This window comes from Heterocephalus glaber, unplaced genomic scaffold (assembly GCF_053883595.1).
Source record: "Heterocephalus glaber isolate CG9 unplaced genomic scaffold, H.glaber_assembly_v1.0 deba00001429, whole genome shotgun sequence".
NCBI lineage: Eukaryota > Metazoa > Chordata > Mammalia > Rodentia > Bathyergidae > Heterocephalus > Heterocephalus glaber.
The window spans coordinates 29,586,089-29,609,816 of NW_028258294.1; the positions used below are offsets into that span (position 1 = coordinate 29,586,089).

General features: G+C 39.5%; 1 long non-coding RNA gene and 2 pseudogenes across 5 annotated transcripts in view; 2 read left to right on the top strand and 1 right to left on the bottom strand.

Annotated features, from left to right (window-relative positions):
• LOC106010406 (uncharacterized) overlaps positions 1-23,728 on the bottom strand; it is a 68,130-nt gene that overhangs the window by 18,466 nt on the left and 25,936 nt on the right. For 2 of the 5 annotated variants that reach the window (XR_002386761.2, XR_002386763.2), the window contains exon 3: positions 9,104-9,173. The exons of 2 other annotated variants lie outside the window; for them this stretch is intronic. This is a non-coding gene — a long non-coding RNA (uncharacterized LOC106010406). Of the gene's footprint in view, positions 1-9,079; positions 9,174-23,728 lie in introns of all 5 variants that reach the window. One more of the 5 variants, XR_002386760.2, reaches the window with a different exon arrangement.
• LOC101712784 (la-related protein 4-like) lies at positions 7,671-10,232 on the top strand (annotated as a pseudogene).
• LOC101712426 (serine/threonine-protein kinase tousled-like 2) lies at positions 17,685-19,949 on the top strand (annotated as a pseudogene).

The following is a 23,728-nucleotide window of genomic DNA, read 5'->3' on the forward strand; positions in this document are numbered from 1 at the left end:
CTGTGTCATTAGCCCTTGTGTCATTGGCCTAATCCTGGTGTTACATCTCGGGGTAGACACCACGTTACACCACTGCTCTGCTGGAACATGCAGCTACTGGGATCATAAACTTAGCACCAGTGATGAATTAAAGAGACAGAGTTTAAAATAAAGGAAGACAGTTTATTTGGAAAAGGGTAGAATAAGAGAAGATAGACAGCTAACCTGGAAGAGTAGGGGGCATCGAAAAGGTAAGTACCCATGAGTTTTTGTCCTCAGCTCCTTTTTATTAAGACTGCTGTCTGCCCCATGTTAGGCACCTGGAACTTGTAACAATTTGACTGGCTCTCTGGATGTCTTTGACCATAGTTTGGGCACCTCTGTCTACATTCTTTTGGCCATTTGATTCCTTCCTGCTCTTTTGTGATGGATAGGTAGGTATGCAGAGCCTCAAAGAAAGGCAATTTAGATTTAAAAATTAAGTAAAGGGGACATGTGTGCATCTGGCGCAGTGGTATAATGGTGTTTAAGTGAGAATATACATATAAATATATATGTATAGGTGAATGTGTCTTTTATATATTAAATTAGAGTCCTTAGGTGGCTGCTCCTTGGATCTTTTGTATTTTATCAGGTGAAGGGGCTGGTTACCCTGGTCTTTCCATGTTCCTGATTACATCCCTGTTTTGCCTGTGGACTCTTCCTGCTAAATTCTTATGTTAACTGTGTTACCTGGCACCTTCCTCGGTCTGTTTTTTTCTCTTTCTTTACCGTTGCCTTTCTAATTGCTGGAATCTAACTGTAGAGGCAAAAAGCTGCCTTTAGTAAGATTTCCTATTAATTTGTTTTTAAATAAAGCTTTAGGAGATCCTACTTTACCCTTTTTCCTGTCTATGACACCCTGTTCCTACACTGGAAACAGACCTAAACTTGACCTTCTGCCTGGATCCAAGTACAGTCACAGCCACAGCTGGCCTGTAGATCCACAAACAAAAATAAGGCCAAGTGTGGTGGTGCATACCTGTAATCCCAGAACTTGGGAAGCAGAGACAGGGATTTCAAGGCCAGCCTGGGCCACATAGTGAGTTTAAGGCCAGCCTGAACTACATAGCAAGACCCTGTCTCAAAAAAAAAAAAAAGCAAAGAAATGTTAATTGTAAGCCACAAAGTTTAGGCATGGTTATAATAACACAAAATGACTTATACTCATTTCTCCAATTTCTGGCAGGTCCATCTGAATGTGATCTAAATACCATCACTCAAGGCAGCATGAAGTAAAAATATGATGGGCTTTAAAGGCAGACAATAGACTTAGTGCTAATCCTATCATGTATACTAGTTATATGATGTTAAGCAAGTTACTTGGGTCCTCTAAACCCCAATTTGTGTGGTGTGTGTGGTGTGTGTGTGTGTGGTGTGCATGTGTCTGTGTGTGTAACTGCAGAATGAACCACTAAGCTACCTCCCCAGCCCTTATTTATGTTTTATTTTGGGACAGGGTCTCACTAAGCTGCTATGTTGCCCAGACTGGAATCAATCCTGCTTCAGTCTCCCAGAGTGCTGGGATTACAAGTGAGTGCTGCCATACCCAGCTCCCAATTTCTTCTACAAAATGAGAGTGATGAAAAATGCCTCAGAGGATTTTTATTACCAAAACATTAAAAAGAATGTGTGCAGGTCTGTTTGGGGGAACTTTTGCTTTTGTCTCTGAGCCTCAATGTCTTCGCCTGCAAAAAGTAGCTATGAAGCCAGGCGATCTCGAAGTTTCTCTATGCTCTATTTCTGAGTCCAAATACATGCTCCAAATACATTCATTCATTCACCACCAGTTACAAGTAAATCTTGTATTCAGTGGACCCTGGAGTTATGACGAGCCTGACATACAAACAACTTGGGCGATGACCGGAATTTTAGTTTTAACTTACCACCAAAGTCTTGAGTTATAACCTGAATGCTGGCCACTTGTACTTCCAGATGGTCTCAGATACAGATTTAACCCTTCAAGAGTTCTGGAAGGAACATTACAACACCCTTTCCTGTGTGGGGTTAATTGAGAAATCCTCAGCCTATGCCTCTCTAAGGACACTGAGATCTGCCTATATTCAGGAGATACTTTGAAGGCTGTGTAAAGGAGCCTGAACCTTCAACTGACCAACTGGAGTTACAACCAGCCCACATGAACAAATTTAGTTCGTAAGTGAAGGGTCTACTGTGCTTGTATATTTTGGATGATCTTCCATGCAAACACTGCACCAATGCTCTGAGGACACAGTACTCCCTTTCCCCATACAGTGCGGCTCTACCTCCCTAACTTGAGCAAAACTCACCACTAAGGCTAAGAGTGGACATCAGTGAAGAACACAGACATCCAATGACTACTTAGGTTTAAACTTATGTGCAGTGGACTATTGAAGTGCATAACAGGGAACCAGACTGGCCTGAAGGCAGAAAAGTCTTCTTTGAAAAAGGAAATTAGAGACAAGCACCAAAGCATAACAGAAATTAACCAGACCAAGGGTTCTTAGGGAAGAGGATCCAGGCAGAAGGAGTAGCATGCTTAAAATTCAGCAGGGCTTGAAAAGAGTAAGTGAAAGGAGCATTTTCGTGGAGCTTTCATCATAAGAAAACATCAGGAACCTTGAGGATTTGAAGCCAAAGAGGGATAAGATCAGGCTTCCCATTTGAAAGATGGCTCTGACACAGCTAAAACAAAGTGCTTCAGAAAGAGTAGAAATAAAAGTACAGACCGATTCCAGCTAAACATGGGTTGAACATATTCATTTCTGTTTTGTTCCTAGATGTGACTAAAAAGGTAACAGGAAAGGGATGAAAAGGGCATAAAGCCAGAACAAAGAGAACAGGAGAGGACATTGAAGTAGGGAAGAGATACAAACAAAATTTTTGAATTTGAAGGAGAAGAGAAGGAGGAAAAAGACACTTGGCAGAAAAAAGAGAGCTGAGCCTTACTATCTGGCCTGCAGGCAGCGGGTCAGGTCAGAAAGTGAAAGCCAACCCACTACACCACAGGACTCCTGACAGGCTCAGGACAGCATTAAGGACCTTCCTAGCAGGAGTCAGTGTGGCTGAAAACAAACAGAGTGGCTAAAGTCTATACCAGGAGTTAGATCCTTCTTCTGTGGCCAGCAGGAAAGAGGTTCAAGTTCTCAAGAAGGAAACCCAGAAAGATACTGGAGGCCGCCGTAGTGGCAGATAGTAAACAGGAGCATCAATTTAAAGTCTGTTCAAGGTGAAGCCTGCCTGTCCAGGCTTCTTCTCTACTCTGCTCCCAGAAGTCCCACATCTGGGTACTTTCCCCATCTTCCCCTGCCCTAGCCCGTAACCCAGGGTAGAAGGCCAAATGGCAGATTGCTCTCCAAGGAAGCTGGTCAAGAGGAAATATGACAGCCTGGTGGGGGGAAGAGATTCTCAGTGAAGCAGCCTGGTCTCTGCCCAGTTAATCACCTCCCCATGAAACCTTTAAACTTTATCTGCATAGAAGAACAACTCTTGCTCAGTGTGTGTCTCTTCCTTTAAATGTCCATAGCTGGCACCATCTGCTTTCCACTTGGAAGTCTAAACCCCTAACCCTTCAAAGATTTAGCCTAGGCCCGGGATTTAGCTCAGTGGTTTCGCCACCTGCTGCTCAAGCACAAGGACCCGAGTTTGATCCCCGGTACCAAAAAAAAAGATGTAGCCTATGTATAAGTACTTCCAAGCCACACTCTTAAACAGCAGCCAGTCAGAAACTCTGTAATATGAAATAAAATTTTCCCAAATAGGAAAATGACTTTTTAAAAAGGTTAAAAAGGGGGACAGAGGGAATTCTCCCAAACAATATAGTTAATATCCTCAGAAAGATAAGGGAAGTTATTGCTTCCATGGAAATTAGAATGGGATAAAATAAAAGAAAACATAGTGTGGAGAAATATTCAGGAGTCTAAACAATACAGTATATAATAGTATGAATTTGAAAACAGTAAAAAGTAGAGGCAAGTTTGAAATTCTAAATTTACTCTTTTCCTTCTAAATAATGTTTGTCTACAAATAAACTGACACTAGATGAAGAGGGGGAAAATGACAGATTTATATGTGCAGAAACACAGAACCCATATGCAAAGTATGAGACCCAAGGAGGCTGTATCATTGAAGATTTGTGTGTTTGTGTGTGCGTGTGTGTGTGTGTGTGTGTGAGAGAGAGAGAGATTGGGGATTGAGCTCAAGGCCTTTACACTGAACTACATTCCCAGCACCTTGCCCCCTTTCTTTACTCTTTATTTTGAGACAAGATTTCACTAAGTCTAAATTGCCAGGCTGGGCTTGACCTTGCCACCCTCCTACCTCAGCTTCACACAATGCGGGGATTACAGATGAACACCACCATGCCCAACTGAATTGAAGCTCACAAAGAGCTTGATGAAGGATTAGGGGTTTGGACTTCCAAGTAGAAAGGAGATGGTGCCAGCTATGGACATTTAAAGGAAGAGACACACACTAAGCAAGAGTTGTTCTTTTATGCAGATAAAGTCTCAAGGAAATACTCACCTGTATAACTCACCTGTCTGAGCCAGGTATCAGATCTCAAATATCTTTTTCCTGTGAAAACATCCCTTCCTAGGCAGAAAGGGGATATCGGGCAGGAAAGTCTGTTTACATCACTGGCTGCTTACTTCACTAGTGCAGATTTCCCTCATAAAGCAAATTTCCTTTGGTGCCATCCCAGCATCTGCAGAGGTCTGCAGTTTCTCTGAACTGGGGTGGGATATTTTACTCTCCTCAAAGTTTAGATGATAAAGATAAAAACATCTTTTAAGAACATCTTTTTAAAAAGAGAATAAAAAGAGAAAAGAGATTATAAATAGGAAAAATTAGAGAATTAGTTGTGGAGGTCAAATGTTCAATGAGAATATAAACTTTGGAAAGAGAAGAGAGAACAAAAGAAAGCTGTCTAAAAAATTAATATTTTCTTATTTATGACCTGAAGCACATGCAGTTCCATGTTGAAAGGGCCTATAATCAAAAATGAATGAGAACAAGCATATTGTCTGCACCTCAGGGTGCTGGTATACAAAGGAGTAGCACAGGCATTCAGAGAGGGTGGAGGAAGTTAAGACCACATCCAAGGATCCAGAATCTGAACACTTCCTCAGCAATGCTGAACACTGGGCCTTCAAATTCTGAAGGAAAGTTGGATCAAAGCCAGAATCCTTTATTAGCCAACTGCCCATTAACTATGGAAGCCAAATAAGAATGTTTTCAGCAATGATAATCCTCAAAAATGTGGTCTTCCATACACTCTGTTTCAGAAAATTACTGGGCGAAGTCAACAGCAAAATGAGAATAACCAAAGAGAAACCTCTGGAGTTCAGATACAGCCTCCAGTGTAAGAGAGGTCAAAGGAGGGTCCATTGGATGCCTGACAGGAGCCCAGAGTGACTGGTGAGCTGAAGGCAAAGGGGGCAGGGATCTGCCCCAGAGCAACAGGAAGGGAAGATTGTTACAGAGTGAATGAACATACTGAGAGTGGCATTATACTTCTGTCAGAGAGCTGAGAGCAAATAAGTGATAAATTCAGAGGGGAAAAAAGAAAGAGAGGAAGTCCATGGTAACTATAGAAAATAGAAAGTTATACAAGAAGAATGAAACTGTGGTCCACCACATAGCTCAACTTTATATAATATTCCTCTAATAAATACAATGTAAACATTGAATGTGTATTTATTCCCCAAATTGTAAGATAACCACATTAGGAGAATTGGGACAGAAAATGGAAAAGAAGAGAGTGAAAAAAATTAATCAACATTTTAATTTTAGGAAGTCAAATGATTATATCTAAAACTTTAAAATATTAAGAAATAGCAATATGTGTTATTTAGAAACATAGAGAAAATATCAGAAAAGTTAAAAGAATTCAAAGTAGTTGCCTTGTCTAAGTGCGGAAAAAGGATTAAGGAATTTTTAAAAAATATTTTCAATATAAGCCTCATAGAACATTTGACATTTATATCTATATTAATGTGGTCGGCATAAAATGCATAAATTAATTGAAAGGAAAAAAGCAAGACAGGAAAGGTGGTACATCAAGGAGCTTGTAAATAGACATCTTCCAGACAAATGGGTAAAACAACTGAATGATAAAGAACGGTTCTTTATGTCATGGGGTAGCTTCTGCACTGACATTTTTACACATGGATAAAGAAATTGTGGTATCTCAACTTCTAGAAGGAAATGAAGATGATGTGCTCTGGAAAATTGGGATAAATGACTCAGAACATTATCTCTAATGACAGGGAAGGAAACTCTACTGTTGAAAATGCACACAGACAGAGTAAGTGATTTCATGAAATGATGAGGGTGGGAGAAACGCATTTCTAAATTAATTCCAAGCTTATGTAATGTATAACTTTAAATATGCATATGCAAGTGAACTAATTGATAAATTGAACTTAAGTTGGAAAACATGAAATAAAAATAGGACTGTAAAGGGAAATACGCCAAAGTGCAGCAGGCAAAGGCACATCTTAAGTTGGAATTCAGAGCAAAAATTGTTACACAAACCAAAACAGAAATGCTACCTAATTATAATTCATGATGGTAGGTCTAATAGCCTTAACTATATGTTTGATAATAATGAAGCATCTCAATTCATAAAATAAAGCTATTCATATGAAGGAGAAATAGAAATATTGTTTTTAAATTAATATTGTGTTTGGTTTGGATGTCATTTATCCCTCAAGGGTTTCTTGTCCCCAAATTTTGGTCCCCATTGTGGCAGCATTAAGAAGAGGCAGCCCAGCAAGAGGAGGCTTCCGGGTCACCATGCTACAGCTCCCAGTGCAGAGGAGGTGGCTTGCAGGTCAATGTGCCACAGCTCCCAGTGCAGAGTAGGAGGATTCTGTGCCAACCTACCACTGCTCCCAGCACAGAGAAGGCTTCCAGGTCGACATGCTACAGCTCCCAGCACAGAGGAGGAGGCTTCTGGGATAAACTAAGACCACTCCCAGCACAGAGGAGGCTTCTGGGTTGATGAGCCACATCTCCCAGCACAGAGTAAGAGGCTTCCCAGCCAACCTACCACCACTACCAGCACAGAGGAGGTGAGCCACGCAGGTGCCAATAACCCCCCTACACTCCCCCCACCATTGTTGAAATGAGAAGACATGTAAACAATCCTCAGAAACAGACTTCCAGATCACCTAAGGCAACCCCAAAGGGAAACAAGATGAAATACTCTGATACTCAAATACCTGGACTCCCTGCACTAGCAAAAAAAGAGGATGTGGAAAAAAATGAAATCAGAAATAATTTTTCAGGTAACAGCAGAAATTGTGCCCATAGTGCAAGACAAGATTAATAAATCTAGAGAGGACATAGATAAAAAAAATAGAAGAGCTCAGGAACATGATGGAATCCCAACATAGGAAACAAATGGAATCCATAAAACAGATGCAAACAGATTTCCAGGAGATTGAAAACTCCACTGAAAGTCTATGCAGCAAAATAAGCCAATGTGAGGACAGAATTTCAGAGATAAGATTGGAATTAGTGACAAGGAAAAGAAAAATTTCTTTAAAATTGTAAAGGACCATGAGAAATCAATCTAGCAGTTGCTAGATGATGCAAAGAAGAATAACATAGGTGTGAACCAGTTGGAGTCGCAGTGTCGGGAACGATTGGGCCGAGCAGAGGAAAACATGTTGCTCTTCGTAGAGCAGGTAACATCTAAAGGGACTGGTTTAAATCCTAATGCCAAAGTATGGCAAGAAATTCCTCCTGGAAATCCTGATGCCACTCCTGCAACTCATGGAACTGAAAGCTCTTGGCATGAAACAGCAGCCCCTTTAGGGTCTCAGGCTGAGGGCAGTACAGAGCTTTCAGAAGATATGTGTAAAGAATATGAAATAATGTATTCTCCATCTTGTGAAACCACAAGAAATACTACTGGCATTGAAGAACCAACTGAGGGAATGATTTTAGGACCCTAAGATATGAGTTACCAAATATATGACATTTTTGGAGAAAGCAGTTTGGCAATTTCTACAGAAGATCTAAAAGAATGCCTGAAGAAACAATTAGAATTCTATTTTTCATGAGAAAATTTATCAAAGGATCTTTACTTGATATCCCAAATGGATAGTGATCAGTTCGTCCCAATATGGACAGTTGCCAACATGGAAGAAATAACAAAGTTGACCACAGATCTTGATCTAATTCTTGAAGTGTTAAGATCATCTCCAATGTTACAAGTTGATGAGAAAGGGGAGAAAGTGAGACCAAGTCATAAACGTTGTGTTGTGATTCTCAGAGAGATTCCTGAAACAACACCAGTAGAGGAGTTGAAAGCTTTGTTCAAAAATGAAAGCTGCCCCAAAGTGATAAGCTGTGAGTTTGCACAAATAGCAACTGGTACATCACCTTCCAGTCAGATACTGATGCACAACAGGCATTTAAATACTTAAGAGCAGAAGTTAAAACATTTCAGGGCAAGCCAATCATGGCAAGGATAAAAGTCATCAATACATTCTTTGCTAAGAATGGTTATCAATTAATGGATTCTAATATGAATAGTCAGCCCATCCAAGCTCAAGCACAGTATGCCTCGCCAGTCTTTATGCAGCCTGTGTATAATCCTCACCAGCAGTACTCAGTTTATAGTATTGTGACTCAGTCTTGGTCTCCAAGTCCTGCACCTTACTTTGAAACACCACTGGGTCCCTTCCTCAATTGTCATTTTGTGAATGGCTTTAACTCACCAGGATCTTATAAAACAATTGCTGCTGCTATGAATATGGGTCGGCCATTCCCAAAAAATCGTTTGAAGCCTCATTTTAGGTCATCCAGTGGTACAGAATGCTCAACAGAGGGCTCTGTGTCACTGGGGGATGGACCATTGAACAGATCTAGCTCAAGGAACTTTGCACCTGAACTGCATAACCCTCCAGTAACAGGGCATCAAGAGCAAACTTACCTTCCAAAGGAGACTCCCACTTTACAAATGGAACAAAACGGGGACTTTTCAGAGGTCGAAGACGAGAAGATGAAAGGATCGCAAGACCCCACCCTTCTACTGAAGCAAAGTCTCCAACACCAAAGTATGACTTACTAGCTTCAAATTTTCCTCCTTTACCTGGGAGTTCATCAAGAATGCCAGGTGAACTCCTCTTGGAGAATAGAATGTCTGATGTCGTTAAAGCTGTCTGCAAAGAAAAGGAGAATGAAGACTTGCAAGTTAGTTGCCCAATACCTGCAGAAGATGAGCAGGCAGACAGTATTTCAGCCCAGCAACTCAGTATGAGTACCAGTCCTCCATGTACAACTGAGCTTCCAGTATTAAGCACCACTCAGCAAGAAAAGGATACAATAGATGATTCCATTGATCGGAAGGATGTTATCAATCAGATGACTATACCAGTTTCTTCCCTGAGTATTGCAAAGCCATCAAGAGCAAATACAACTTTACCATGTAATAATAACATAAATGTAACCATAGCTGTGCCCCTACAGGAACCCTGAAAGTTAAGTTACACTGAAGCATGCCAGAAGCCCCCTAAAGCCCCCATCTCCAGTTCTTGTTCAGCCACTACGAGAACTTCACTCCAATGCAGTGTCTCCCACCAAAAACCAAGAGAACAGAGCTCCTAAAAAGTCTGTTGAGAAACCACATGAGAAGCCAGAAGCAAAGGCTAGTAAAGATTATTCCTTATTCTGGCTTCTGAGGCAATACCATTCCCAGGGGAGAAGCTGGAAAAATGAGGGAACAGACATGCCAGTTTAGCCATACGGCTATACCTCAGGGAGTGACTCGATGTAATGGCAAAGAACAGTATGTACCACCCAGATCACCAAAGTAAAAACAAACAAAAAACAACTCAGAAACTTTCTCTCTTCCCATTAAACTTGAACCATGACTGTTTGAACTGATTTGGAAGGGAGGGAGTAGCCAGGGAGGATACGGAAAGTATATCCTTAAATCATTATGGATTTTGAAGTTGTGAGCAGTAGGATCCAAAATTCATCTCTAAAGTGATTTTTAAATACTGGAGGATTCCAATCAGTATAAATATACATATATAAACATATATATACATATATAAAACTATAATTTTTCTATTTTTGTTTTTTATTTTATTTGCAGAGATTTTCTGTCTGGAATCAATTTTGAGGGTTCAGATTTAGCTTGGGGGAGAAACATACATCTTCAGTATAGGAGATGAGGGAATGAGAGAAAATATTTTTTGAAGAAGCATTTCTGTAAAAATTAGAAGTTACTTTTTTAAATCTGTTTAAAGTTTGGCTTAGAGAATGCCATCTCTGACTACATGGCCTTGTGTTGCAAAGCAGATTGGTGGCTAGGGTGTTTGTTGTGGGTGTGACTGTGTGCAAGAGTGATTTCAGCCAAATCTGTTGTCATGTTAATAAACAATTTGAAAACTGAACATAGTGCTTCAGTAGATTTTTTAGTTCCAAATGTAATTTGTCCTTTTGACCTTACTAATATTTCATTCAAAAAGCTGTTAAAGCACTGATTGTACTTGGAGATGTGACTAGCAATCAGTTTTATACTCAAAGAAAGAATGGGATTATTAAAAAATTTTTTTTAAATTTCATCTTTGACTTAATAGGTCAAATGGATTTCAAGATTTACACTATCCTGGGATTTGCACCCCCCTCTCCCAAAAAATGGGAAACACAAGTTTTTGTCACCTCATTTGTCATTCTTTTGTTTGACTGCCCATCCCCAAAAGCAAAATAACCAACCACCTACTGAATTATAAATTTCTGACTGCTTTGACCAGTCTAGTCAAATCATATAACTGTTCTAAATTCCAGAATTGAATGAAATATTTTATTCTTCTGTTCTCATACTTAGAAATTTAAACCCCAGATTGGTAGGTCCAATTGTCCATTTAATAATTTGTAACTTAATTTTAAGTTTTAAATTGTATTGAAGAGAAAAATTTTAAAGGATTAATTTGAGAACTTTTTTCTGTTTACAGTTTATTGCCTTCCTTCAGTCCCCTTTTCAAAAAAAGTTTGAAATTCACTGAATCAGATAAAGCAAGTCAAAGAGAGTTTTGAGATAAGGTGGAAATGATTGAGGGAAATTAATACGTAATTTCTCAATGAATAAAATTGTAACTCATATTAAATAGGCAAGTTTACATGCTGGTATTTAGAAAATTACTAAAATATTAAAAATCATGTTGCATTAATCTATTTTAAGTCATACCATGTTCAGAGTTCTGTGTAGGGTGTGGTTTTTTTCTTTTTAGGGATAGTTTGTATAGTAATTGTCTCTTGTTAGTGACTTACATATGTACAAATTGAAACTGTAAATTGTGAACACTGGAAAGCATTGTGACATAGAATATACACATCTTAGTAATATATTAAAATGAATGTAAAGGAGGTTAAAATTACATTACTGTGAAACTTATCTTCCAGCTCTAGGTTAAACTTTGGAGATTATATTAGTGGTTAACTGTTAAGAGCTTTGAAAACACTACACATTTCTGTTCAAGCCAGAATTACTATTTCTTTGTAATTTATTCAGCTTGGCAATTGCTTTTGATTTAGTGGATTGATAACATGGTATAATATATTTACATAGTTTGAAACTATTCATTTCTACACACTATTTTTAAAAATCATCTACTAGATGAAGCATACAATAAAGCTACCTGTGCTAAAATTTTGGAGTTTAGGTCCTTTAAAAAAAGAATTAATAATCATTGGCTACATCTATGATAAAAGTGATTTTGGTTTACTTAGATAATGCTGCACTTGGTGGAAATGATGAACATTGAAAATGTTAACTCCCTGTGAATGCATTGGATTTAAGAGAATAAACTTTTTGTAAAAATCAAAAAAAAAAAAGAAGAATAACATAAGACTTATCAGGTTCAATGAAGAAACAGGAGAGAGTGCAGATGACATAAAAAAAACTGTTCACAGAAGTGATGGCAGAAAACTTCCCAAGCAGGGGTAAAGAACTTGACATGCAGATAAGTGAGGCATATAGGACTCCAGATAGCCTTGATCAAAAAAAACCTACACATAGGCATATAATTGTTAAGATTCCAGAAAACCAACAAAAGAACAAAATTCTACAAGCAGTGAGAGAAAAGAAACAAATCACATACAAAGGAAAGCCCATCAGAATCACAGCAGACTTCTCAACACAAACCCTCTAGGGAAGAAGAGCTTGGAGTGATGTACTTCAAGCCCTAAAGGAAAACAGTCTTCAAACCAGATTGCAAAACTATCTTTCAAAATTGATAGAGAAATAAGACACTTTCATGACAAAGGGCACCTTAGGAACTTCATGGATTCCAAACCAGCACTCCAAAAAATTTTACACAATAGCCTAGGAAAAGACAACAAGGATCTCAACTGCAGGAAGGCCAGAAGAATGAACCCATCTGGCATGACAAGAAATGAAATGCCAAGTGGGAGAATTCAACAAAAAGAAAAAGTCATGACAATAATAAGTCAATACCTATCAGTTATAACCAATAATGTTAATGGTCTCAATTTACCAATCAAAAGAAATAGACTGGCAGAATGGATCAAGAAGCAAGATCCAACAATATGCTTCATACAAGAAACACACTTAATTCAAAAACAAACTCATAGACTGAAAGTTAAATGGTGAAAAACAAGACTCCATACAATAGGAACCAGAGAGAAAGCATCACTAGCTATCCTCTTTGCAGATCAAGTGGATTTCAAACCAACACTGATTAAGAGAGACAAAGAAGGACACTACATCCTCGTAAAGGGAACAATCCAAGAGGAAGAGATGACAATCATAAATATCTATGCACCAGACACTAGCATGCCCAACTATATAAAACAAATACTAACGGACATGAAAAGTCATATATGCACTAATACAATTGTAGTGGGGGAACTCAATACCCCACTGTCACAAATAGATAGATCAACTAGACAAAACACAATCAACAAAATACTAGAACTCAATCAAAATCTTGAACAAATGAACTGAACAGAGGTTTACAGAGTGTTCCACCCACAAATCAGAATACACATTCTTTTAAGCTCCACATGGGTCATTCTCCAAAATAGACCACATACTCGCTCATAGAACATGTTTAAGTAAGTACAAAGGAATTGAAGTTATCCCGTGTATATTATCAGACCATAGTGGGATGAAATTGGAGATCTATAGCAAAAGAAACTCAAAAAATTTCATAAACACATGGAAATTGAACAACATACTTCTGAATAACCAATGAGTCACAGAGGAAATGAAATAAGAAATCAGACAGTTCCTTCAATTAAATGACAAAAACAATACAACATATCGGAATCTATGGGACAAAATGAAAGCAGTCTTATGAGGGAAAATCATAGCAGTGCATACACATATTAGGAAAACAGAACGAGCTCAATTAAGCAACCTGATGCTGAAACTCAAGCTTCTAGAAAAAAAAGAGCAGGACAACCCCAAAGCTCATACAAGGGAGGAAATTATAAAGATCAGAGGAGAAATCAATGCAATAGAGACTAAGAGAATGATACAAAAAATCAATGAAGCCAAGAGTTGGTTGTTCAAAAGAATAAAGAAAATTGATAAACCTTTAGCCAACCTTATCAGAAAAAGGAAAGAAATGGCCCAAATACATGCAATTAGGAATGAAAAGGATGAAATTACAACAGACCCAGCAGAAATCCAGAGAATCATCAATACCTACTTCAAGAACTTATACACCAATAAGATGGAAAACACAGAAGAAATGAACAGATTCCTAGACACATATGAATTACCAAAGTTGAAGGAAGAAGACCTAAAAATTCTAAACAACCCAATATCAATCAAAGAAATTGAAAACATAATTAAAAACTTACCAACTAAGAAAAGCCCAGGTCCTGATGGCTTCACTGCTGAATTCTACAAGACATTTAGAGAGGAACTACTGCCACTACTGTTTAAACTCTTCAATGAAGTTGAAAGGGAAGCAATGCTCCCAAATTCATTCCTGGAAGCAAGCATCACCTTAATCCTCAAAGCAGAGAAAGGGCCAGAGATTTAGCTCAGTGGTTCCACCACCTGCCTCGCAAACACAAGGTCCCGAGTTTGATCCCCAGTACCAAAATAAAAACAAACACTCAAACCAGAGAAAGACCCAACCAAAAAGGAGAACTATAGGCTGATCTCACTAATAAACATAGATACAAAAATCCTTAATAAGATACTGGCAAATAGAATGCAGAAGATCATCAAGAAGTGACCCTGACCAAGTGGTATTCATCCCAGGGATCCAGGGATGGTTCAACATATGCAAATCAATCAGTGTAATACACTATATCAATAGAGCCAGGGACAAAAACCATATGATCATCTCAATAGATGCAGAAAAAGCATTTGACAAAATCCAACTCATATTCATGATAAAAACCCCACAAAAAATTGGAATAGATGGTCTCTACCTCAATCTGATAAAAGTCATCTATGAAAAACCAACAGCCAATATCATACTAAATGGTCAAAAACTGAAATCCTTCACACTAAAATCAGGAACAAGATAAGGATGTCCACTATCACCACTCCTGTTCAATATAGTTTTGGAAACACTAGCCACAGCAATTAGACAAGAGAAAGAAATAAAAGGAATAAAAACAGGAAGTGAAGAAGTCAAATTGTCATTATTTGCAGATGACATGATACTCTATATAGAAGACCCCAAGAACTCCACCAAAGGTCTTCCACACTTAATCACCAAATTCAGTAGAGTAGCTGGATACAAGGTCAACACACAAAAATCAATAGCTTTCCTCTACACAAACAACAGACTCACTGAGAGAGAAATAGGGCAAATAATTCCTTTCACAATAGCATCCAAAAAGCTGAAATACCTAGGAATCAACCCAACAAAAGAAATCAAAGACCTCTACTCTGAAAACTATAGCACTCTGAAATAAGAGACTGAAGACGATATCAGAAAATAGAAAGACACCTCTTGCTCCTGGGTAGGAAGGATCAACATAGTGAAAATGGCCATACTTCCAAGTCTGCTGTATAGATTCAATGCAATCCCAATTGAAATCCCAGCAGTATACTTCACAGACCTTGAGAAAACAATCCAAAAATTCATTTGGAACAAGAAGAGACCCAGAATAGCAAAAGCAACTATAGGTAACAGAGACATGGCAAGGGATATTACAACCCCCAACTTGAAACTATACTACAAAGCTTCTGTGATAAAAACAGCATGGTACTGGCAAAGAAACAGACCTGAGGACCAGTGGAACAAATTAGAAGACGCAGAAACAACTCCAGACACACTCAGCCATCTCATCTTCTGCAAAGGAGCCAAACACCCTCACTGGAGGAAAGATAGCCTCTTTAAGAAATGGTGCTGGAAAAATTGGGTTTCAACTTGCCAAAGACTAATACTAGACCTATATCTCTGACCATGCTCTAAACTAAAATCAAAATGGATTAAAGATCTAAATATTAAAACAGAAATGCTGAACCAGCTAGAACAGAATTTAGGTAGAACTCTAAGACACTGGTGTAGGAAAAGATTTTATGAACAAAACCTCAGTTGCCCATGAACTAGCACAGTCAACAAGTGGGATCTCTTCTTATTAAAAAGCTTCTGCATAGCAAGAGAAACCACCACCAGAGTGAAGAGACAACCCACAATGTGGGATAATATCCTCACCTATTGTTCCTCAGACAAAGGTCTACTATCTAGAATCTAAAAAGAACTTAAAAACATCAGACCTCCCAAATTGAAAGACCCAATCCAAAAATGGCCATCTGAAATGAACAAACATTTTTCAGACAAGTAGAAATACCAAATAAACATATAAAAAAAATGTTCCACATCACTGGCCATTCGAGAGATCAAAATAAAAACAACACTAAGATTCTACCTCACCCCAGAAAGAATGGCTGCTATCAAGAAATCAACCAATAACAAATGCTGCCAGGGCTGTGGGGAAAGAGGAACCCTACTCCACTGCTGGTGGGAGTGGAGACTGATGCAACCACTGTGAAAATCAGTATGGAGGTACCTCAAAGAACTAGGACTGTTAGTCCCATTTGACCAAGCTCTTCCGTTGCTGGGTATCTTCCCCAAAGAATTAAAAGTTATACCACAGTGATATATGTGCACCCATGTTCATAGCAGCACAGTTTGTAATAGTTAAAACTTTGGAGCAGCTCAATTGCCCATCAACTGGAGACTGGCTAAAGAAAATGTGTTTTTTTAATAAAATCATGTATTACTCAGCCATAAAAAAATGAGAAATTAGAGACATTTATTGCTAAATGGATGCACATTGAGGTGATACTCTTAAGTGAAATAAATAGGACACACATTTGTAAATACCAAATAGTTTCTCTAATGTGAGAAACTGAAAGTGTAAATAAGGACTAAAAGGTATAATAGATAATGTGAAATAGGAAGTAAAGGGGCAAAGGGGAAGTGGGAGGGGTAGGGGAAAGGAAAGAAGGGAATGGAATTAATATGAGAAATTGCAAAAAAAAGGAAGCAAAGTCTTTGTAAATAGGGAGGGATGGAGGGGTTGAAGGGAGGGCAGGAGAAGGGGGAAAAAATAAGAACCAAGAGAGATTATGTAAAGGTGCAAATTTCCAATGATGAATGTCATTATATTGTATACCTAAAATGTATCAATAAAACAAAATTTTTAAAACAAGTAGAAGAGGCAGAACCTTTAAGAAGTAGGGCCTAATGTAATATGACTGAGTTACAGGCAATCACCCTTAGAAGCTATTGATGCTGGTTTCATATCGTGAATTCTTGCAAGAGTGACAGTTGTTAGGCACAGAAAGGCTGCAACCTCAGTCCCTCTGGCTTCCTGCCTTACCGTGTGATCTCTCCCTCTCACATGTACCCCTGTCAGGACATCATCCACCATGACACCATTACCAGAGGCCAAGCTAATGGACTCAACAGATCTCAGACTTTCACCTTCCAAAGTTTGAACTAAATAAACCTGTTTTCTTCATAAGTTACTCAACCTTGGGTATTTTGATCTAGAAACAGAAAACCTGCTATTCATACTCCCTACAAGGAGGGGCATGAGGGCAACGGACACAGAAGACAAGCAGAAGGGGCATTCTATGGAGGTCAATTTGCAATATCTAATTTACTAGGGCCAGAAATTCTATTTTTATACATTTATCCCATGAAATAGATTGCACATTGTAAAAGTTCCTTACAAAAATACTTATTGAAGCATTGTTTATAGTGAAAAAATATTAAACATAATCTGAATCCTGTCTTCCAAAGGGCAGTCAACCAACCGCAAGTATAGCATCAGCTGGCAGCTCAAAAATGTAGAATCTCGGCCAGGCCTGGGCCCTCCTGTGCCTCCCTTGGCCTTCGTCGGCGCCAGGAGACTGGTCCCGAGCGCCCCCGCGGCTGCCTGGGACCCGCCCTGCTTCAGGTGCCTGGCTCTGTATGCGAGTCCGAGTCCGGGGATCAGCGGCCTCCACGGCCCCCCTCCCCCGACCCCCCGCCCTCTCGTGGAGCCAGGCGTGGGCGAAGGCTGCCTGGGTCGGGGGTTTCGGGGCTCAAGAGAGGCCCTGGCTCAGCCCTGGGCCTGCCTAGGGGTAGAGCGGAGTGGCCCACTGCCGGGCCGGGTAGGGGCCCCTCCTGGAACGAGCGTGGAGCGGCGGCAGAAATGATGGAAGAACTGTATAGCCTGGAACCAAATCAGCAGGAATTATTAGAGGCCAGGTTTACTGGAGTTGGAGTTAGAAAGGGCCCACTCAATAGTGAGTCTTCCAACCAGAGTTTGTGCAGCGTGGGATCCTTGAGTGATAAACAAGTGGAGACTCCTGAGAAAAAGCAGAATGACCACCGAAATCGGAAAAGAAAAGCTGAGCCATATGAAACTAGCCAAGGGAAAGGCACTCCTAGGGGACATAAAATTAGTGATTACTTTGAGTTTGCTGGGGGATGTGGGCCAGGAACCAGCCCTGGGAGAAGTGTTCCACCAGTTGCATGATTCTCACTGCAACATTCCTTATCCAATCCCTTACAGCGGCGAGTAGAGCAACCCCTCTATGGTTTAGATGGCAGTGCTGTGGAGGAGGCGTCAGAGGAGCAATCTTCTCTACCAACCCTCACGCCAATGATCCTAGCAAAACCTTGGCTTGACACAGAGCAGTTAGCACAAAGGGGGCCTGCCTCTGCTTCACTTTTGTATCAGCTCAACAAAACAGTCCCTCTTCTACAGGATCTGGCAACACAGAGCATTCCTGAAGCTCCCAAAAGCAGATCTCCATCCAGCACAGACAGACCCATTCTGACCTCGCAATAGAAAAAATATCTGCACTAGAAAATAGTAAGAATTCTGACTTGGAAAAGAAGGAAGGAAGAATAGATGATTTATTAAGAGCCAACTGTGATTTAAGACGGCAAATTGACGAACAGCAAAAGATGCTAGAGAAATACAAAGAACAATTAAATAGATGTGTCGCAATGAGCAAGAAACTCCTTATAGAAAAGTCAAAACCAGAAGATGGCATGTAGAGATAAGAGCATGCAGGACTGCTTGAGATTGGGCCACTTTACTCCTGTCCTACATGGGGCCTCCTTTACTGAACAATGGACAGATAGTTATGCTTTCCAGAATTTTAACAAGCAACAAGAAAGGATAAATTCTCAGAGAGAAGAGACAGAAAGACAACGGAAAATGTTAGCCAAGCGGAAACCTCCTGCCATGGTTCAGGCTCCTCCAGCAACCAATGAGCAGAAATAGTTGAAAAGCAAGACCAATAGAGCTGAAACTGAAACGTTAACAGCAGAATACCATGAACAAGAAGAAATCTTCAAACTCAGATTAGACCATCTGAAAAAGGAGGAAGCAGAGATCCAGGCTGAGCTGGAAAGGCTAGAAAGGGTTAGAAATTTACATATCAGGCAACTAAAAAGGATACATAATGAAGATAATTCACAATTTAAAAATCATCCAACCTTCAGTGACAGATACTTGTTACATCTTTTGAGTAGAGGAGGTTTCAGTGAAATTTACAAGGCATTTGATCTAACAGAGCAAAGATTTGTAGCTGTGAAAATTCACCAGTTATATAAAAACTGGAGAGATGAGAAGAAGGAGAATTACCACAAGCATGCATGTAGGGAATACCGTATTCACAAAGAATTAGGTCATCCCAGAATAGTTAAGCTGTATGATTACTTTTCATTGGACACTGACTCATTTTGTACAGTATTAGAGTACCGTGAGGGAAATGATCTGGACTTCTACCTGAAACAGCACAAATTAATGTCGGAGAAAGAAGCCCAATCCATTATCATGCAGATTGTGAATGCTTTAAAGTACTTAAATGAAATAAAACCTCCCATTATACACTATGACCTCAAACCAGGTAATATTCTTTTAGTAAATGGTACAGCATGTGGAGAAATAAAAATTACAGATTTTGGTCTTTCCAAGATCATGGATGATGATAGCTACAGTTCTGTGGATGGCATGGAGCTAACATCACAAGGTGCTGGTACTTATTGGTACTTACTACCAGAGTGTTTTGTGGTTGGGAAAGAACCACCAAAGATCTCAAAAAAAGTGGATGTCTGGTCACTGGGTGTAATCTTCTACCAGTATCTTTATGGAAGAAAGCCTTTTGGCCACAACCAGTCCCAACAGGACATTCTACAGAAGAATACTATTCTTAAAGCTACTGAAGTGCAGTTCCCACCGAAGTCAGTTGTTAACACCTGAAGCAAAGGCGTTTATCCGGCGATGCTTGGCCTACCGAAAGGAGGACTGCGTTGATGTCCAGCAGTTGGCCTGTGACCCCTACTTGCTGCCTCACATTCAAAAGTCGGTCTCCACAAGTAGCCCTGCTGGAGCTGCTGTTGCATCAACCTCTGGGGCATCCAATAACAGTTCTTCAAATTGAGACCTATTCCAAGGCCACAGACTGTTCAACACATGAAGTAGACAAGTGGCATTCAGCAATGGGTTTGGAACATAGCAAATCTGAATAGATCTCACGAAACCTGTACCAGGTGCTTTTATTTTCTTGCTTTTTTTTTCCATCCATAGAGCATGACAGCATCAATTCTCATTGAGGAGAAACCTTGGGCAGCTCTGGCCAGGCCTTATAGGAAAAGGCCCCTACCAAGTTTCCAGTGTCAACAGCCACTGTGTGTGGCTGCTCTGAGTGAGGAAAAAAATTAAAAAGAAAAACTGGTTCCATGTACTGTGAACTTGAAAACTTACATTGCGTCATGGGAGTCCCTGACACAATGCTTCAGATGAAGACTGTGGACTTGAAAATATAGACTGGGCTAGTCCAGTGTCTATATTTAAGCTTGTTCTTTTCTTTTAATAAAGTTTAGGTAACATCTCCTAAAAAGCTTGCAGCATAAAGGCTCAGCTGGGGATGGTGTTTGACTTCGGAGGGAAAAAAGTTGCTATGGCCCATTAAAGGCACTAGAGTGAGTGTTTTATCCCTAAATAATTTCAATTTTTAAAGATATGCAGCTTCCCCCTCCCCTTTTTTATTTTTGAAGGAATACATTTGGTCATAAAGTGAAACACGTATTAGCAAGTACGTGGCAATGTTCATTGCAATCAAATGCAGCTTTCTCCTCCGTCTGGTCTCCTGCTTGCAATTGCTTCCCTCATCTCAGTGGGGAAGAAGGGGAGTGGGAGTACTGAGATGTGTGGATTTTTGCCATTGGACAAAGAATGAGGTTAGAAGACTGCAGCTTGGAGTCTCTCTAAGTTTTCAATTATTTCTTCACAATTTGAACACTCGACGGTTATCCCTTTTAATTTATTTGAAGTGCTATTTTTTTAAATAAAGGTTCATCTGTCCATGCAAAAAAAAAAATGTAGAATCTCAAGCCCACCCCAGACCTGACAAATTAGAATCTCATTGTTAGCAAATCCCCAGTAATTTCTGCACATCTTAAAGTTTGAGAAACAATTATCTATCTATCCATAGAGAAGATGATTAAATAGAGATCTATAAAATGAAATTTTATGTATACTTATTAAAATGCAGAGACTCCTCTGCATACCAATGTAAAATCATCTACAAAATATACTGTAAAACAAAGAGAGAAGGACATAGAATGCCACAGTGATATATTGTTATTTGTATAAAAAATTGTAAAATGTATTATGCTTTCATTACCAAACTGATGTAACCTAACTAGTTACTTCAAGTTAGTTGTGTTTTTCCTCCTCATTCTCTAGTGAGCAGGGTCAGCGTTACCTGTTCATTTTTTTTTCATTTTTTTATTAGTATATGTTTGCATTACATGATGATTACATTCATTGTGAGAAGTTGCTACCTGTACATTATTTTAATTCTTTTTTCATCCCCTTTTCCTCCCATCCCTCACTGCTCCCTCTAACTTTTGATCCCCTTCTTATTTGAAAAATATCTATTTTCATTTTTTCTTTGATTCTTTTTAAATCCCTTTTCCCTTCCTTCCCTCCTCCACCTCTTCTATCCCTTCTCATTTGAAAAAGATCTCCCTACTTCCTATTATCTATACTTTATTTTGCTCTTTATATTTTATTTTTCTCATATAAGAGAAACCATACAATATTTAAAATTGTGAGTCTAGTTTATTTCACTTAATATTATGGTCTCAAGGTGCATCCTTTTACCTACAAATGCCTCATTTATCCTTTTTTTTTCACTCTTTCTTTATCTATATTTTGGGTTTCTCATATAAGAGAAACCATGAGATATTTAAGCTTGTATGTTTAATTTATTTCATACGTATCTCACTCAGTCTTTGGAGGAAGTGGTTAAAGAAAGGAATTGGGGCTGACCATGGTGGCATATACCTGTAATTCCAGCACCCTTAGTGGCTGAGGCAGATGGGCCACAAGTTTGTACACAGCTTGGGCAACTTGGCCACTTAGCAAGACCTTGTTTCCAAAAATAATGAGGCTAGGGAGGTAACACAATGTGAAAACCCTGGGCTCAATCCCAATACCACAAAGGAAAGAAGAAAAGAGAGAGAAATGGAAAGAAAAAGAGGAAGGAAGGAAAGAAGGAAGGGAGGGAGGGAGGGAGAAGGAGAGAAAGAAAAAGAAAAGAAAGGAGAGAGAAAGAAAGAGAAAGAAAAAAGGAAGGAAGAAAGAAAGGAAGGAAGGAAAGAAAGAAAGAAAGAAAGAAAGAAAGAAAGAAAGAAAGAAAGAAAGAAAGAAAGAAAGAAAGAAAGAAAGAGAAAGGAAGTAGTTCCATCTACCCTAGGTTTTTTGGGGAGGGTATTGATTAGATAAAAAAGAGCAGTCCTGATTCCATCCATATTTCATAGCCTTCTCTGATGCTTATTCAGGACTTAGAGATAAAATGATCTATAATGTAAAGGCCCTCCCCAAACTCTGTCAAACACATGTACATATGTGTACACACACACACGAATATATGTCTTTTGGCATTTCCCCCTTCCCAGACTGCTGTGTACCAACCCCTTCCCACACCCATCTGGGTGCCAACATGGGCATTTGTCACTTACAATTATCTTCTCCTGTGGTCAATAGTCATTTTGTAAATGACACCCTAACTGTCCCTAAGAGCTATCTCAAAAGCAGGTATCGACTGGGCCCTGGGGGAGCAGAGCCCTCCCACAGCTGATGGCCGGGCCTTGAGACCTGTAAACAGCTCCCCTCAGACAGTACAAGGAAAGAAAGAGGGTAAAGTGTGATTAATGGCCCAATTTTTCTTCCCTTTACCCAAGTGACTGACACGAAGGAAAAGTAAAGAGGTCCTGCTCCCACAACCAGGCCTGGCAATCAATCCTGTAAGCCAGTCTGAGCCTACACCTTAGCAGCCCACACTGCCGGTGAGTGATCAGAAGGTAATTGTTAGGAGTCTGAGAAAGCAAGTTCCTATAACCCTTTGGTTTGGTATGATTTTATCTGGTTATTTGGTATGATGTTATCAGATAACCATGTCTGATTATCTGGCTCTAAGGAAGAAACCATCCCAAACTGAGTGGCAGAAAACAAAAATTATTTTACTATGCTCATATATTCTGGGGGTTAGAAATTTGGACTAGAAACAACAATAATGCTTTATCCCTGCTTTATACTATCTGAGGCCTCGTCTGAGAACTCTGGCAGCTGGGGGAACATGAACAGCTGGAGGTTGACTCATCCAGAGGCTTCTTCACCCTTGTACCTGGCCCCCAGGCTGGAGTTACTTGAAGCCTGGGCTCAGCTGGAACAGGCACCTATCTGTTATTCTTCTACCTTCCTTGGGCTTCCCACCCACAGGTTCACTGGGTCCCAAAACACATTAGCCCTGAGGAACCATCCAGAGAGTGAATATTACAAAACAACCAAACAAAAGCTATGTGGCTTTTAGGACCTAATCTAAAGGCTTCACTTCCTCTGACTTTGATTGACCAAGGCAGTCAAAACCCCATGCAAGTTCAAGGAGATGAAACATAAATGACTCCTCTTAACGGGAGGAGTATCTAAAATTGGAGGCTTTCTTTTTTAAAAAAATTCACTAAACAAAGGGTCTTTTTAAAGAGATTTTTTAGAATAGGCATGTAAATCAGCTAACATGCTACAGAAATAAAGCAAGGAACTAACAAACTACAAATTTTAAAAGGTTGAGTCAGCCTAAGTTTTGCTTAAAACAATCGCATCTAAATCCAAGCCCCTACATAGCCTTAAAGTCTATGACCTCAAGGAGCCTCAGTTTACTCATCTGTAAAAGGGTAGTACATCACTTTATCTTCCTACC